The sequence below is a fragment of the Xenopus tropicalis genome, chromosome 5 (genome assembly GCF_000004195.4).
Source record: "Xenopus tropicalis strain Nigerian chromosome 5, UCB_Xtro_10.0, whole genome shotgun sequence".
Taxonomy (NCBI): Eukaryota; Metazoa; Chordata; class Amphibia; order Anura; family Pipidae; genus Xenopus; species Xenopus tropicalis.
Genome location: NC_030681.2, coordinates 119,259,373 through 119,277,013, shown reverse-complemented (window position 1 = coordinate 119,277,013; position 17,641 = coordinate 119,259,373). Strand labels below are relative to the sequence as shown.

At 37.6% G+C, this 17,641-nt stretch overlaps 1 protein-coding gene across 1 annotated transcript in view; it reads left to right on the top strand.

The window, feature by feature from the left end:
- Positions 1 to 3,033: 3,033 nt before the first annotated feature.
- Positions 3,034 to 17,641, top strand: part of nyap2 (neuronal tyrosine-phosphorylated phosphoinositide-3-kinase adaptor 2) — an 82,255-nt gene continuing 67,647 nt past the window's right edge. Inside the window, exon 1 of the mRNA XM_002937095.5 lies at positions 3,034 to 4,291. The gene's annotated coding sequence lies outside the window, so the exon portion shown is untranslated. The remainder of the gene's footprint in view (positions 4,292 to 17,641) is intronic.

Genomic DNA, 17,641 nt, shown 5'->3' with positions numbered 1-17,641 from the left:
TTTCAAACAGCAACAGACTTGCATAACTGGCTAATATATGTAACCACTTGTTAAAGGTATACAAGCTAAGGGACATTCTAGGGCAGTGATCCACAGCCATTGACTCATGAGCAACATATCGCTCACCAGCCTCCTTGAATGTTGTTCCCAGTGCCCTTAAATCAGTTGCTTATTTTGAATTTCTGGTTTGGAGGCAGGTTTTGGTTGCATAAAAATAAGGTGTACTGACAAACAGAGCCTCCTGTAGGTTGCCAGTACACATAGGGGCTACCAAATAGCCAATCACAGCCCTTATTTGGCACCCTAGGAACCTTTTTCATGCTTCATGCTCTCCAACTCCAAAGTTTGGAGACCCCTTGTTATAGGGGTCTTTTCTAAGAGCACAAATAGCAGTGCCTCAGGGTGCAAAATATGATGTAGGGTGCAAAGTGCAGAAAACAGGGTGCTTGCTTAAGGCTTATAAATAAGGCCTAATTTGCTTAAATAAATTTTAAAACCCTACACAAATGAATTGGTTATATGTTGTACTGGGTTTATTTATGATCAACAATTCTTGCAGTAACACAATATTCCACACATACATTTATGTGCCAACGTATGACTTAAAGCTAAGAATTGTATCTACACTATCAGAAACGATATAAATGTTACTGATCTAATATTACTACATATAAGAAGAAAATAAAAAATGTTCTAAAACATGAAAAAAGGGAAAAAGAAGCTAAAAAACATTGCTGGAGTGCAATGCCATCAATTCTATGTGTTTGATTAAACAGCTCATTATAACAGATGGCCCTGCTAGCCTAATCATACACAAGCCAGCTATGAGACACGTTATTATGTGGTACAGGGAGCAGAAAATATCATCGGCAGAAAGATCTTCATACAAATATTTGAGTTTATGTGCTAATGGGCATGAAAAAGTGAATTCCTATCCAAATAATTCACTTGTGCTACAAGATTATTTTCTTTTGGCTTGCTCCATTACAGTTAGAGATTAGAGAAGCAGCTTAGCAACAGGCGTAATTGTGATCTACATATAGGAATCCATAGAACCCGTTGGACCCTTGCCTTCAAACAGAGAACTAGTGTTGCCAGCTGATTGATTTCTATTGGGTTACTAACACAAGTCAAACCTCAGCCAATGCTCCCACCTCTATTATTTGTTACATGTTAGACGAGGAGTTGCACATTTGTCACCATTGGGCAGTCTCACTGGAATTAACAGACATAAGCGTTCAGGTTTGCTGTGGGCCTCATGCTAAAGCTTTCCCACTTATGACTCTATAGCCACTGCCTAACTGAGAACAGAGGAGACTGAAATCCTTCCTTTTATAACCAGAATTAGCATATTACAGGTATCGGACCCCTTATCTGGAAACCCATTATCCAGAAAGCTCCGAATTACGGAAAGCCTGTCTCCCATAGACTCCATTTTAATCAAGTAATTCAGATTTTTAAAATTGATTTCCTTTTTCGCTGTAATAATAAAACAGTACTTTGTATTTGATCACAACTAAGATATAATTAATCCTTATTGGATGCAAAACAATCCAGTTGCTTTAATTAATGTTTTATTGGTTTTTCAGTAGACTTAAGGTATGAAGATCCAAATTACGGAAAGACCCCTTATCTGGAAAACCAGAGGTCCCAAGCATTCTGGATAAAAGGTCCTATACCTGTACTACAATGTACACTTATCTATTAGGCTTTTTACTTAGTTGCTTTCTTTATAGATTATAGATTGCAAGTTTTATTGGTTAGGGCCATTTTTACCTCTTGTATTGTTTAATTGTTGTTTTGTAAGTTTTCTTGTATGTTTAATGTATATGCCCATTTATTGTACAATAATAATAATAATCTTATCTGCACACATAAATCCAAAAAAAAGGGAACTTTTTGGGAAGATTTTAGGGGTCATATACAACTGCACGTATGTGCAAAGTGCAATTTCAGACGCAATTGGCAAATGCAGTTTTTCTTACCATATTGCCAGCATAGTTGCAGCTGCACATTTGCATCCAATGCATTTAAAAGGGGAGCAAATTATATGCTTTGGTGAATCACACGCAAGTTGTGGTCAAAATTGTGTGGATTTTGTTATTTCACCTGTATTTATAAGATATTTATAAGTGATTCTTGTAAGTGCAAATACGCTAAATGCATGTACAGGTAAGTGCAGGGAGCATATTTGGATTTAATAACAGTTAATTAATAGCACCAATAATTATGAGAACTGTATCCATTTGAGCGCAACCACAGTTAAGTCTCTGATCTTAAAAGAGCCCTTTTTTTTGAATAGGTATCTGAAATTACAGATTAGAGTATGGTCAAAAATAATCTGAATAAAGAATAAATGGGATTTGTGTAGCCATACAATATATTTACAGTTCGTACAGTGTTACATTCCATATATATATGTTCTCTTAATACTGCATTTTTGTGTATCTACCCATATGTTATGTCACAGTTTCACACATTTCAGAAATATATTGAAGAGTTTCTCAAATTAATGGCCCCTTTCTGTGTCTGTTAGGAAATGAGCAACTAAAAAGGGGAAGATTTATTGGTTTACAATCCTTTTATTTATAGTTTTCTATCTGTAGAATTCAGTACAAATTTAATGATTTGGGGTAAATTCATTGCAATTAACAGAACAAATTAGAAAGATTCTGCCAAGTTGTCTTCACAACACATTTCTTGCCCCCTTTGCTCACTTTCTCTCTGTCTCTCATTCTCTCTGTAATTATTGATTACACTTTAAATCACAAAAGGTTTCTAACCTGGAAAGGTAAAACAAACGGAAACTGTATCCTGAGCTAGAGAGGTTGTGTTATCAGTGTGTAATGTGAGACAGTTTGCTCCTATGCAAAACAGCTGTACTCAAGCTGTACATGAAATGATCCTTGCAGCCTTATTCCAGGATGCTTCTGTATTTATGCAGTGGGAGCAGGTGGTGGTGGGGGGTTGTTTTGACGACGTTGCAATGCTCCTCCCCACATTACCCCAGCAGCACCAGTCTGGTGTACGTCAGCATGAATTGTATGCATTGCACTGCTGTACAATGAGGAAGAGAGTGCACAAGATATGCCAAGAAGGAGTACCAAACTGACACCCAGAGCTGCACATTCTCCTTCAATTGTTGCTTGCTTTCTTTAGCCACAACATGGGCTAGAGGTCATTTTGCACAGGTCTTTTTTTCCTTCATGCACTTATTATCTGGAAACCTCTTTCTATTTTTAAGGAAAATGTGGATTTAAAAATTTCCCTTCTGCATTATATTGGAGCCTGACCTCAGCAGGGGTCACATATAGGAAGAGAACCTGTTTCCTTGGGAGAAGGGCCCAGTCTATGGCAGGATGATGGTGCTTTCTGGTCTCAGTCATTTCTTCATTTGCTCCCCTTCGGCACATTTCCTATAGCCTGACTATTAGGTGCTCTCCAAGGTGCTGGCATGCTCTCAGCCCTCTATGATGGAAGTGAAGGGATTGCAAAATCTAAGGAGACGGATCCTGTTTTATTTCAGAAGCAGATAGGCTGCGTCTTTGTTTCTTTATCCCTGATTAATCGGCAGTACAGCAGCATCAACAGACTGAAGCAGCCAGGCAGAGGGAGAGAGAAAGCAAGACTGCCGGCAATCACAGGGGAGGAGGGCACATACCATGAGCCAGACTGCTTGAAACCGTCTGCAGCTAAGTAGCAAGACGCAGACACGTCATTTTCATCAGGAATAAGCCATTTTACCAGATTGATTTTCATTTCTCATTTCCTACATGTTTTTACCTTGCAAGTATACGTTCAAATGAGGTACCACATACGGCTGAGTGGCATTGCATTTGATGGTGCTGTAATCCTCTGTGTAGTAAAGTGGAGAAACACCATCCAGCATCTTCTCTCTTGGACCACAGCGAAGGGTGTTATTCGTACACACCCAGTACCTAAGCAACCTTATTGCTGAATTTGGATTTTAAGAGGGAAATCGACGCTTTTTATTTTTCGCCAACGTTTTGTACTTTGTGCTTAAAAGGCCACAGACTTACAGTATCAGTGTAAGGATTTATTGGATATTTATGGCCGAGGTGCAGGATTCATTTCCATTGACTACTTGATCACAAAATGCACTTTAACTGAAGAAATTCAGGCTTCCTGGAAGTCTGTCTTATGGTGCTGAAATATTCTTTCGGATTGCACTGAGTCCAACCCTGGGGAAGGGCTTCTACTGATGTAACAAAATAGTTAAAAAAAAACCATTTGCTATATACCCTTGGCAACCAACCAGACATTATTCTTGGTATGTAGAGTCATATTCATTTCCTATTATATGATGCTCTTATTCCTAGTAATAATCTTAACGTGTACTTGAGAGTTTTAAATCAATGTATCATTTAAGCATCTATATTGAATGCCAATTTGCATTTCAGTGCTGTGTCTATTGGTTTATGCAATTACAGTATATCTGCCCATGCCTTGCAGCCACTTTTGCTGACAAGCACACATACAAACACACACATATACATGCACAGTGTCACACACATAAACATTTACACAGCCAACAAACACCCACATACCTACTCACACGTGCACACACACATACAGTAATACAATCTCTTTTTGCTTTCTCTGTAAATTAATACTGTGTATTCCTATTCTTATCAGTATGTATTTAAGAGAGTTCCTTGCTTGGAAGCTGCTGTAGTTAATTTGCTAAGTAATAGTGAAAAATGTTTATCTTGGGATCTAAATGAATTCCCATATCTCAGGTGTTTGCAAAGACATCTAAATATGTCTTTAATTTATCCAGACCCTTTTTTAAATTTACAAAGAAATACTAAAACACTGCATTAAAAAATACTAATTCTTTCTGGCTCTTTTACATTAATGAAATGTGGAAGCTCTTAAAGAATAAGCTTACCCTAAGCTCTTTATAATACGTGTATATGGAGCGCATATAATCACTTTGCTGGGTCTTAATGCACTATAGGCATGTAAGCTAAATAATAACTTATTTAATCTTGCAAGCTACCTGGTAAGGAAACAGTTAATACTTTCTTGTGAAAATAAAATACAATGCAAAGCAGTTTCCAAAGAATATGCTACAGGCTTTATATAAATAACAGCAGCTTGCCAAGAATAAATGCAGATAATTATATATTTCTATTACCTGGAAATTGTACAGCATGTTAATTCAACTTATTTGATGGGCCAGGGTGTAGATCGGTTCCATGGTACAGTGTCATGACTTTTCAGCTGCATACATGCCTTCCTGACTGGTTGCATTGCACAGCACAACTAAATGGAATATACTTACTTGAGATATTAAAGATATAAAATAAGTTTTCCTGCTGTAATTTGTTGTCATAGGGGAACACTTTTACTTTTAGGAAAGGAGCAAATGCATTGCACATCCCACTTATCTGCCTTATGTGTTCCGTGTGAGCCTTAATAAAGAATATTACAAAAAAGCTCATAGAAAAAAGTGACATAAGAGGCATACAGTATAGAGTAGCAAAGAACGACTTGGTATCGTGCATAGAAATGTCTGGGAACAAAACACAGATATTTGGTACTTCCAGCTGCAGTCATACAGTTGTTAGTTGAACTACAAGTCAGCAGAAAAGGCCAATTGCAGTACAGTATATCCTACTGATGACTTGCCTATAACCTGTAGGATAAAGTGCACATGAAACAGCATACATGCATACTGTGTATTTAATGAACTGCAATAAATTAGATTTTAACCTTGTTGTTCCCACATCAGAGCTATCACATCAGCCAACGAGTACAGCAGTGCCCACCGCATGCTCATTTTCATCTGTGCTGCATGGGAACCTCCCTGCATAAAGTCACACACCCCTATGCTAATGCGCATGTGTTGCTGTCATGGCCAACGAGAAGGAGTGGGCCTCACAGGCTGCAGAGGTGATCAGATTGAGTTAGCTAAATAAACAGACAGACCAACAGATGGAGATTGATAGATACCATAGTTACTAAATAAGTATGAATGCACTGCAGCTTTTAAAGTCTCTTATAGCTCTAAGTGCAATCGTCAGTGGCAGCTATTTAGTAGATGACAGTGTGAAAGACCTAGGCAATAATAGTAAATAACCCAAATATTTCAAACTATAGTCAGACAACATTGCCTCTTTATTGTATGCAACTCTGAATGGGGGTGAGCACAGTCAGTCCATAGTCTGTCCCCCCATGGACCCTGCTTATCTTTGGGATAGACAGTCAGGGATTGGGCAGTTTATTAAGAGTCATTTTTGCTCAAATTAAAAAAAATGAAATGTAGCCCTTACGGTTGTATTCTCTGAGATGTAACTTCAGTGTGTGAAAGGAGCAGCCTTTAAGCAAGGTTCTCACCTCACTGCTGAAATGCCCAAGATAATGGTTGCTCTGCTGACCAACTTTTTTCATGTCCTAAATGTGACAGAAATGTTAGGATGGCAGCCCTGCAAAAACCCCTAGAGATGTCAACTCCCACTTTGCCTTAGGCTACCCTTTGATTCATTAAAACACTTAAGTCCTTCAAGTGTTCTTGAGTTATATCCAAGTATCCAAAATAGCCACTAATGCCATAGGCTCAGAGACCTACAGTAGAACACAGAATTGGCCCATTTACAAACAAGCAGCATGTACTGATTTGTAGGCATAGAAGATAAGCAGGCAACCAGCTAAAGTAACCTCAATTTTGGACCCTAGAGTAGAAGCTCTTGCTCTAGTTTTCACTCTAGAAGAAAACAGTTATAATAATGTCGATATCTGGCATTTTATTGCACACACAATATCCACTATGTAAAATAACCAAATTGCTTAAAACGGTCACACTTTTCAATGTCACACCTTTACTTTAACTTTAAGTATAATGTAGAGTGCTATTCTGAGACAATCATTTTTTTAAATTTTTTAGCTTTTTCTTCAGCAGCTATCTGGTTGCTATGGTCGAATTTAACCTAGCAGCTAGGCAGTGGTTTGAAAGAGAGACAGGAATATGAATAGAGGAGGGCCTAAATAGGAAGATAAGTGATAAAATGTATTTGACAATAAAATTGTAGCTTCACAGTGCAATCATTTTTTGGCTGTTGGGGTAAGTGACATTTGAAAGAACCAGAAGAGGAAGGCAAAATAAAGACCAATTAAACATTTGCTAAGAAAATGCCATTATATAATGTACTAGCAGTTACTTGGAAATGTGTCACTCATTCATGTTGTCATTTTTCCATGCATCTTTAAAAATATATATAGATACAACCCTCAAATCCTGCTATGTAACAATGAATAATGGCATTACTGGGCCTGCTTTTGGCATATGTTATGTTGGCTGAAACTCATTGTGGCATGTGTTCCAGTCACAATTGGTTTCGTTACAGTAAATGTTAACAGTACTTACAGACACTTGCCCACTGCAATCACATCCATATCCATTTACTTTGTTGAATCAAAAATAAGATCAAGTTGCTTCCTGTGGATTTAGATAACCCAACTTTCAAAACCAAAAGACATAAAAACATATTATATTTATGTCATGTAAATAATCATTATGTATCCAATGTCCATGATGAATGTGGCTCTGGCTCATTGCATCAGACCCAATATGGTATGTACTGATTGGTGAAGCTCTTCCCTACACTTCCCAGAGTTCTTTGTAATGCATTGCATTTCTAGTAGACAGAAAAGTTGCAAATTCACAAACTAGTTAGCCCATTTAAATTGGAACAAAACAGTAATTTGTTGTCCTAAGATATTTATGACATATATTGGATTAATATTTGTAACAGTTAAAGGTGTTCAAGATGATTAGAGTTTCCAGCCTCATGCATTCAAACTATTGTATATAAAAGCCCTAATTCCTGCCTGACAGCTGTTGCTGAACCACAGTATTAATCTGTATCCTCTGAGCCATTTAAACTTGCTAAGGGAGTATGGAAAACGTAACTATATATAATATATATATATATTAGATATAACTGACAAGAAGTTAGTAGCATGCACAAATGGGTATAACCAACTGGATGAGCCAATAGAGTGCATGAGAATACATAAGGATTCAGAATCCTTTATAAACCAACTGACATCTAGAGATTGAGGCCTTTTATAAAGTTAATTATTAATTACCTTGTGCATAAACAATGATCATCCAAGAAATCCCCAGGTTTATGCAAACACAATTTACTATTAGGCTGTTATTGTTCAATAAACACGTATAAAGCTTATAATTATAGCATACAGTTGCATTATCTTGGTTTTTCTGTGATTTACATATCTTCTTTGCTTGTGACAGTGGTAGTTAAAGTGAAGGCCACCAGGGATCCTTTGCATGTGCTCACATGTTAAGCAAAAGTGGGTCTCTATGCAATTTCTCTAATGAACAGCATCTGTGCTCTCCCTTTCAATCTGAATGTCAGCACTCTAGCAATGAGAGTGAAGGGGGAGTCTGGAGTGCAGTCAAAGAAGCCTTCCAGATACTGTAATAATGGACGACTTAACAGAAGAATGCAAATCTCCAGAGTTCAAAACCTTTAAAATAGTAAAAATGTTTTATGGTAAAAAGGCATTTACTACAAACTGTAGGGCTATAAGACTAAATTCTATTTCAAGGTTCTGTATATACTTAGCTAGTGCAGATTTACTCTTTTACCTTTTTTACTGACAGGTCCCTAAATATTATTTAAAAAAAACACATTTGCATTTGTTTAAAGCAGTAACTGTCCAAATGTACTATATATATATAAAGTGTCCTTCCAAACTGCTGCATTTTATATGCTGTTCCTCTAGTTTACTAGGTTATATAGTCCTTGTCCACAGTTATTCTTGTTTAAATTCAGTCCTTGCTGTGAAAATGATACTGAAAGTTTGTCCTTGTCACTAAAAGAGATGCATCTAACAGCCTGAAAACAATTGACCATAAGTGATACATTCTTACTGTACTGGTGCTGCATACAGATCCTGTAAGCAATACAGACTATCTAGTACTATTTACTATAACAAAAGGGAATAAATGTATGTATTAAGATAAATAAACATAAAGGGGAAATGATTGCACCCACGGGACTACAGTCTGATTGGATACAGGGTGCAACAATCACAAAGTGCCTTCTTAAAGTGGAGGTCAAGTCCTGTAGGTAATTGCAATATGTGCTTCTAGCAACATATGTGTGAATGTCATAAAAATCACTAATGGAATGAAATGAACAATGCAAAAAATGTTTCCTCTGTGCATAGTTAATGTAAGTTTTGTGAATCCAAAGTGTCTTTACTGCCAACATAAAATAAGGGGAAGAAGGACCATGAGAACTGCCCCAAACCCCAAAGTCCTCCCTCCCCTTTCCTTAACCTCACCACGAGAGACTCACAAAACGGCAGCTAAAAAGTACAGAGTAGTGCAGCGGGATTGGTACCACACTGCAGTCTCTGCACAGAAGCATGAACAGTAATAGCATGTCCTTACTTTGCTGCAGTTGCTTGTGCTCCATGTTGTTGAAGACAGTGAGGAGGACCTGAATCAGTGCAAGATGTTGTCCGCCAACCCCAGTAAGCTACTTTGCAACTTTTTGCCAGGAAAAATGAGAGCTGCTGTTTAATAATACCATTTGGGTTTGGGGGCCTAGGGTTGTCCTCAGGGTTCCGTTCTCCTTTAAACTGTAAAACAATATCAATGCCATAGAACATACTTTATCCTTACTCCTGTGAGGATATTCTAAATGCTTCTCCATCTGTCTCCATCTTGCATCTCGCACAGAAACTTCAAAACAAAGCTCTAGAAAACAAAAGCATTTTGGAGAAATTTGTTGCCCATGGTAGCCCAGAATTAACTGTAGGTGCCAAATCTCCCCATGTGCCATTAGCCTAAGAACATGACCATAGCTCTCTGTTAGCATCTCATTATAACAAGTTCTGGTATGAACTAGCAATAGTGTAAGGAGGCAGATTTTATTGCACAAAAATATAGAGGCCCATGTATTAACATTTTCATTTTTGTGGTTTTAGAGGCTTTTTGAAACCAAGACTAACTTCATGTTCACGAATTTCAGTCATTTATTTAAAGATCTGAAGAGAAAAAGCACAAATGAAAAAAGATGTGGAAAAAAACCCCCACAAAAAATGCAACTTTGTCATATTGTTACACAAATGACAATGTCAAAAAAACCTGAAAACCTTTAAAATCATGAAGCAAAGACAGATTTTCCAGTTGTAAATGGGACATCTGCCATTGACTTTTACATGATCTCGACAGGTTTTAGATGGCGTATTTTTGCTTTCGAATTTGTCATGTTTTGTCACATAATAAATCGCAAAAACATGTTTTTTTCTGCTACAAAATCGTATTTTGGTGCAAAAAAATACGGACCATGAAAAAAAAATTCGAGCATAAGTAAGTGCTTCCCAAGGGGTTATTGCCACCAGTTATGTGTTTGATGGGCAGTGCTGCCCATTGGCAATCAATGTACACTGGCTTAACAAATTGCTGCTCAGGAAATGATGCCGCAATGTTCCCCAGCAAGCGCCTAAGCTAAACTTTACACACCTGGCAGCACATTTCTGAATATCATATATGTTATCCTTTTATCTTAGGCTTAAAAGCAGATAAAAGCCAGGACATGGTTAGGATATAATCAAGTATATAACTTTTATTAGATCCTGCTATGCTTCTATTGAATGTAAATAAGTGTAAAGTTCATTCTGTGTTGCCCTGTATCTGCATGCAACATACCTACCTACAGTATTATAAGACCAGAGATGATATTATTATTTATGGCAGAGTAAAATGCAGAGTAAAATTATGGATTGGGACATTAAATGCACCAGTTTCTGTATTTGGTGTTCCCATTAAGACATAGTCTACAAACTATATCTCCTGTGTTTGACTAGCATAGGGCATATGAACAAGGCTGTTGCAGGTACACCACATGCCTGCCTGTAGGTGCAATGACCATGTAGTAGCTTTGAAGATTTTGGAGTGCCATACCCATACATTCTCTAAAGTTTCCAACAAGCATTCATTCGGAAAAAGCTCTGAAATCAAATAGAGGAGTTTTAAAGAAAGACTTGCAGGTATTTTGTTAGCAGCAAACGGGAAAGCCAGCACTCACCATAATTACATATTGATTATGCTACTTCTTGAGCACTTTCCAAAAGACTTTGAAACCTTAAGGTCTATAATTTGATTATTGGAATTGTTTCCTAAAGTGTGGTAAGGAATGTGGTTGAATTCAAGCTAAGAGGACTACCTCCATTTATTTATTAGACTGTAATCAAATGCATTTCACCATAACTCTGGTGAGTAATATTTACTATTCCCCTGGCACTGCCCACAAGAGAGGCAGAGAGCTCTGGGAAGGCACTAAAAAACATAGAAGTGATACATAGTGCTTTTAGACGCAATAGGGCTTGAAACATTACCAGCCAAGAGAATAAATGAGGTTATTAACGATAAAACAAAATCACTACTATTTCTCAAAATGTGTTTGTCAGCTGGTTTAACTCTTTAAGCCCTAGACAAATGGCTGTAGGGAGCTGCAGTTTGCACTGTAAATGATGAAAAAGGGTCGGTAACGTGTTACATGATTAGTTACTGGGATACCAATGACAGAATTGCTTGTGTGAACATTTAACCCACAAGATTCTTCCCATAGTTCCAATAGATTTTCCTTTATAAAAAAAAGGGTAAGGATAAACCTCAGTATTCTTTTCTAAAAGATTAATACCACTGCAGACAAATGTAAAACACATATTGCAAGTTAAGAACATTGGTAGTGAGTACATGGGCTCATATATATGAAAATATTATATTTCTGTTCATTCAGTTAATCTAGTTTAACATGCGTGACTTGTATAGGACAATTTATAAACAGGTTTTATTAATGATTGCCATATTTACCATACAGGACACTGCTGTCAGTTAAGTTAAATCTGTTGTTTTTCTCAACCCACTCTGCAGGGACCACTTAGCAAACCACGTGATTAGGGAAACCTTGCTGGAAAATAGATGAAACACTGGAATGGAAATGAGACAGTCAGTCACTACCGTGAAACCGGACTGACTGTGAATTCTGGCAAATGCTGTAAGATTCCATAGACAGTCAAAGTTTATTGGGTATATGGGGGGGATCCCTGTGTACTTGAAATGCCAGAGCCTATTTGGATCCCAGGGCCATGAACCACTTTTAGTCTTCACTTCCACAGACTGTTTGAATATTGATCCCTGTGGGCTAATGGATAAGTCACTGTGCAGTTGACATCATTTATTTGGAATATAAGGTTGTATAAGGGGCTCTATGTGGAACTAGAGCCTGTATATCAGTGGAAAAACAAACAGTGGGATAATCGTATTATGGAAAAGTCAGGAGCACTATGCAATTTGTGTAGCCAGTAACTGTGTCCATCATATTATAGGTGTTGCTGCTCCTGTATGGCTGGGGATGAGATGCAGTTGGTACATTCTGTGCCACTTGATACAAGGAAAATGCAGTAGACACAGCAGGCACCACCCTTGTGGGCTAAGGAGTAACATAGACAAAGGTTACTCCAGTCAGCAAATGCCCCTAAATGTTAGGCGGTAGTGCCCATACACGGCCAATTAGCTGCCGAATCGGTCTAAGGGACTGATATTGGCAGCTAGAATCGGCCTGTGTATGGCCAGCTTTAGAATTCTGTAAAATTACAAACCATTAGATCTGACCAGGGAATTTTCAAAGATATCTTAAATTATCTTATCAAGTTAATTATATTAATTAAAACAAATTGAACTGAAATCCAGTTTGAAAGGGTTTGTCATTTGGTTTCATAAACCCCCAAGTCATTATGGATCAACTGGATTGAAAAAAAGTTTGGTCTCTCTGTGAAGAAATTCTGAAGCTGAAAAGTGGAATAAAATGTGATTGATGATAATGCAACTCATTAGGGGAAGTGTGCTTAGCATGCCTAGTGGCAGATTTACCAATGCTAAAATGTCAATGTGGCCATTATACTCTAAAAATCATACTGTTTAATTAAAAACATTCTGCAGGGCTATACAGATTAATGAAGGTCTATATATTTACCTATTTATTGCCGGTGCAATTAACATCAGATTTAATAATTGGCACTGGAATTGGCACTGGAAGCAAAAAGACTTATTTTATTCTACAAATGAATGGGCATATAAAGGCATAATTGTGTGAAATTAAAATTGGCAAAATGCTGTATTTACTTCTAAGATGGATCCAAACTGGATCACCACTCTGTACAATATGTGTCTGCCTGGGTTCTCTCACAACTGTCTTTTTCAGTCTATTTTACCTTTGTCCTTCTCTTTCTCTCACAAAGATCTCTTTGTGTATCCTCATATCTTTCTTTACTTCTGTCTCTTTGTTCTGCTCTAATCGCCCTTTTACTCCTTTTTGACTTCCTTAAAACAATTTTTCTTGTATTCTTTTGTTTCTTGTAATCTCAGTACTAATCTCATCTATTCTGCCCTTTGCTTCTTTTCTTTCCTCACACTTCCCCCACCACATACATAATGATCCTGTTCTTGTGAGGGCACCATACTGTGGCTGAGTAGGTAGGGCCTTCGGACTTGAAGCCTATAACCAGTTGCTCCGAGTAGCATAAGCAAATACTAATGAGACTGGGTTTTTTCCATGCAGTGACAATATTTGAATTGGTAAATGTTGCCAGACAAACAGGTCCACCCTTAGCAGGGTTCCCTTAGTGCATCAAAATACAAAATCCTTTACTGTAGGGAAGTGGTATTAGGCTCAAAGTGGAAAGCAAATTTTAATCTGCAATAGAAGCAACATTACTTGTAAATATTAAAAGCTTTAAGACATATACAATATAACACTGCAGCTCCTGAGAAGCTAAGCTTAGGGGCCATCAAGTAGCAAATTATTAAGTAGAAAATTAGATTGGCCTGTCATATAAGCTGATGCCACAGGGCCAATTATTAAATCTGATGTTAATTGCACGGGTTCAGAGCTGCCACGTACTAATAATCTGTATTATTGACTATTAAGCCTTATATTGTGACACTTGTATTCTGTTTATACAGTATATTGTGAATTGGCCCTTAAGCTCAGTAACAGCAGCACAGAGCATTACAGGGAATCAGCAGAAAAGAATATGGGGGGCTACTGGTGGCATCTTCATGGGAACAGATCTTACCTGTTAAAGGGCTCTGTGGGGGCGCTGCCATGGGGTTAGTTGAGAAACTTGCTTTAGGCGGCCGCAGCAGCCCTTAAGTTACCAGGGGTGACAAAAAGCCTCTCCTGGTAACTTGCGTTCTCTGCCCTAATGATGCGGCCCGCCCTCACACCTCTGAGATGCTCGGAAAGGTAATATCAGGTGTGAGGTGGTGGGGGGCTGGGGATACCTTGGGCTAGTACAGAAGCCCAAGGCAGAACAGAGCAGAACTTTTGTACATTATGTCTTATAATGTTCTGCTCTAGTTCTTTAGTTAGGCTTTAGAGGTAGGAGGCCTATGGAATGTGGTAGCTCAGTCATGGATTTTTTCATGCATAATATTGCATGTACTCACATTCTAATTTACACTAAACACATCAAAAAGGCATATTCAATGAAACATAGTGAGTGTCTTGGTAAGAACATTACGACATTCATCATAACAGCATGCAATTTCATTGCTTACAACATCCTGTGCATTGAATGATATTGCTGCAAATCTATGACTTATCTATGGCACAAATAAGCTTGGCAGCATTTCACGTGCTAATATTTAGGCTTATGACACACAGGGAGACATAGTTGCCTGATGTAGCATAACATCCGCACATTTCTCCATTCAGAAGTATATGGACTATGAGCTGAGAGTTGAAATAGTAGTCACGTGTTGCATTGCCTTACCTAGGTGTCAGACAAGTGGCAAAGTTCGAGCGCTGCATCCCTCCCGCTCTGCTCATTTTGCAAAACAATGTTCTATATGCATGGAACAGTGGTGCCTGATTTGTGCTATAGAAAAAAAACGATGTTTGATATTGAATAACTTCTAAATAAAGCATTTCCCATAAATAGCAAACCCTCATAGCACATGAGAATGAACTTGTTGTTTTTCCCTAAGCCTTGGAAATAGACTACTATATGTAATAAAAGGAGATACATTTGCCCAGGAGTAGTAACCAATTAAATGTTATCTTTTAAACAGGTGACCAGTAAATACTATCTGCTAACTAATTGTTATAGATGATAAGAACTGTAGTAAACTTTGCTAGTTTAGCTATACTAGTTAGTGTTATAATGAGGGGATACCCATTGACAAGTACCCAGTACTCAGGAATAAAACTGTTCCTATTTCAGATATTACTGCATCTATATGCTATGAAGTTTATTATGACTCCATTTGTACATTGGGGTGGAAGACATTTTAAATGCAATGCTTCATAAGTAAAAGATAATTAGTCTGGCAGCATTTCCTAAATTGCATGTTAACAGCTAGCTGAAATGGGTTCTGGGTACATAATTGTGTAATTGTACATTAAAAAAAATCTAATGCAATAATTATAATTAGCACAGTCTGCGGCATGTGGCTTTGTGTTTACTTTGAAATTACTTTTTTTTTTTACTTCGGAAAGCACCTTTATAAATCCTTACCGCAAATGTGTTTTTTGGAAATAACCTTCTGATATTGTTTAGCAGGGCACAAGATGATTATTGGGTATCAGTTTAACTTGCAATAAACAGATACGTATTCTTTGGGAATATTGCATCTCTTTTAATATATCATTTCAAATACTGGCAGCAAAGTGGGTGCTGTAGATTCACCTGAGCAGCTCTGAGCTCATATTTCGTTTGATGTTTCCTTTTCATTCCACTCCAAAAAAAACACTAAAATATATGTGTTTTGTCCTTCCGAAAATGAGACTGTAGTAAAGTTGGTAGTATCCCAGGAATGATTTAGGTGGGACATTTTATGGCACATTAGCTAAACCTCAATATATACAGTTTGGCATTCACCTGATGCTTTTATAGCGCATATTGTTGCAAACACATTGCATTATAGTCATGCATTCACTTGCCTCAATATGCAAAAACATATTGTGCAATAACTTTCTCATTAGTCTGACAGTTGGTCAGATATTCCAAATATCTCCCCATGTGCAGTCAGCATAAACAGTTATGCAAGAGAAAATAGTTAAATATTGTAAAAAGTAAGGTAGCGTAAATAATCTGTTTCTGTCCATGTAACCTTTACAATTAGGGGTGGTGCTTCATTGTAGTGATGCAGGGCAGTTAAGGTTACACGAAATTGAATTTCATGAAAGCAAAAGTACAGTGTAAACTAGGGACAAAGCAAATACTGACACATATCACCTATTTCATACAAACGGGGATCTACTATTGGAGAATGCCCTGACATTTAAAAGAGTAAACAGCCCCTGGTCTCCATGGTAAATACGAGAGTAGGAGTAGCAAAGGTCACACTACCTTTCGCTGAGAAGCACTACATAATAGATCACACTGGGGCATTTTGATTGCCTTGATTTTACAATAAAAAGGAAAAGCCACATTTGGTGTAGTTTATGGACTTGTGGAAAATCATTTTAATGTTAATTAAAACCAATAGGACTGTTTTGTCTCCAATAAGGATTCATTATATCTTACATAGGATCAAGTACAAGGTACTGTTATTACAGAGACAAAGAAAATCATTTAAACATTTTTTCGAATTATTTAATAATTCAGAGCTTTCTGGATAACTGGTTTCTGGAGAACAGATCTCATAACTGTATTAGCATCCTAGCTGTCCATTGTAGTGATGAGCGAAAAGTTTTGCCAGGTTTTGATTAAAAAAAAAAGCCTATAGACTCCATTGGCCACAAAAAAGCACATAAAAGTTGATGTGAAAAAAACACCCATGGCTTCAATGTGTTTGCAAATTATAACCATTTCTCAAAGCTGTTGGCAAAGCAAAACAGGGCTGATTTGCTTGTCACTGGTCCACAGACACAACATGCAAAAGCAACGGTAGAACTACACCTAGGTCTAGGCGCCCTGTACTTCTTGGGCTCTCTTGCTTACATTCATCACCATATGTTAAATGGGCACAATGGTGCTTGCCACAAGTTGCCAAGATCATGTAGGAACATAAGTTCCTTAATAAAAAGGATCAATGCATACTCATTTTTGCATCCAATTGGCACTTTGCAGTTGCACTTATGGTTGTAAATAAGCCCTAAGATGTTATTATAGACCAAAGGGGTCTATCGCTACTCTATGGAGTATGTGTATTTTATGCAGCGAAATTATTGGGAAATGTTTAGCCTATAAACAGCCTGATGACCTCATATGTTGTCACTGAATCTCAATTAAGATGTTCCTCGTGGGAAAAAGCCACTGAAAAGCTGATTTTAAGCGAAGCAGGAGGAAGATATTTCCTTTCACTTGTGGGCCTACTGTTGCATCATATACAGTAACTTGTGCTGAGAAGTGGCATCAGCACATCAGGTTTTCTGTCTGAACTGAATGCAATCCAAAGAAGGTCCACACTGAGCTGTAGGTGCCAGTAGCCCGGCAGTACCATGTATGCCAATTTAGTGTAGTCTTTCCTCAGCTCATGTAATCTGGTTTAGGCTATAAGGCACCAACTGAGAAATGCAATACAGGTATGGGATTTGTTATTTGGAAACCCATTATACAGAAAGCGTTG